The sequence below is a fragment of the Arachis ipaensis genome, chromosome B01, assembly GCF_000816755.2.
Source record: "Arachis ipaensis cultivar K30076 chromosome B01, Araip1.1, whole genome shotgun sequence".
In the NCBI taxonomy this organism is placed as follows: domain Eukaryota; kingdom Viridiplantae; phylum Streptophyta; class Magnoliopsida; order Fabales; family Fabaceae; genus Arachis; species Arachis ipaensis.
This window is the reverse complement of record NC_029785.2, coordinates 10147778-10149315: the sequence shown is the minus strand read 5'-3', so window position 1 is coordinate 10149315 and position 1538 is coordinate 10147778.

Sequence of the window (1538 nt, the reverse complement as noted above, 5' to 3'; positions counted from 1 at the left end):
GATTATTTACTGACAAAACTTTTACAATAAAAAATAACTAAAATTCATATATATCACTTTTATTTTTTTGAATTATTAGTTGGAGTGTAAATATTTATAATTGGGTATACTTAGTTTTCTTGAGTTTTAGGTTGGTTATCCAAAAAATTTGTTAGAACCGATTAAGAGCTAATTAATTAACTTTCCTTGAATTTAAAAAAAAGAAAAAAAACATAATAATCTTGATTGTGGCTTCTCCACGGATGATTTTAATAATAATATTCATCCACGCTCATATAAATTTATTCTATTGTCTACTCTCATTCTAAATAATAAACTAAGAGTGTATATGTTATATAAAAAAAAAACCTAATAAAAAACTTTAAAAGACACAAAGATAATACAATATTTTTATATTATTCTATCGTGTGCACTCTAATAAAATTTTATAATTTTATTATTTTATTTTTTATTCATAAAAATCAAATCTCAAAATTGATATTTTTTATAAATAAAAAATCAAATAAACTTCACATATAACTTTTCTTAAATAAAAAAAAAACATAATAATCTTGATTGTGGCTTCTTCACTATGGATGATTTTAATAGTAATATATATTCACCTAATTTTTTTATAGTCTATTCTCATTTTAAATAATAAATTAAGAGTGTATTATGTCATATATAAATGAGGACCTAATAAAAAATTTTAAAAGAAATAAAGGTAGTACAATATTTTTATGTTACTTTATCCCGTGTACTCTAAGGATAAGATTTCATAAATTTATTCTCTTTTATCTTCTAATGATATAAATCAAATCTTAAAACTTATATTTTTTATCAATAAAAGTTTAGATAAACTTTACGTATCGTTAGACTGTTGGGATTTTGGGTTTTAAAAATCAGAAAAAATGTTAAATATAATAGATTAAAAAATTTAAAAATATTTATAAACATACTCACAAATTATTTATTGACAAAATTCTTACAATAATAAATAATTTAGATTCATATATATTTTTTTATTTTCTTAAATTATTATTTGGAGTGTAAAATTTTATTATTGAGTATATTTAGCTTTTTTGAATTTTGGATCAGTTGTCCAAAAAATTTATCAGAACTAATTAACTTCCCTTAAATTTAAAAGAAATAATAATCTTTTTGGTGGCTTTGCCACGTACGGATGGTTCCAATAATAATATTCATCCACACTCATATAAATTTCTTTTATTATCTACTCCCACCCTTTAAATGATAAACTAAGAATATACATTTCAAATAAAAATGAAGATCTAATAAAAAGTTTTAAAGACCACAAAGGTAATACAATATTTTTGTGTTATTCTATGATGTGTATTCCAATTATAAAATTTCATGATTTTGTTCTCTTTTACCTTTTAGTCATGAAAATCAACTCTCAAAACTTATATTTTTTTTATCAATAAAAGTTCAAATAAACTTCACCTAGCAATTAAATTATTGAGACTTGGGATTTAAAAATAAAAAAGATGTTAAATATAATAGATTAAAAAATTTAAAAGTACTTATAAAGATACTTA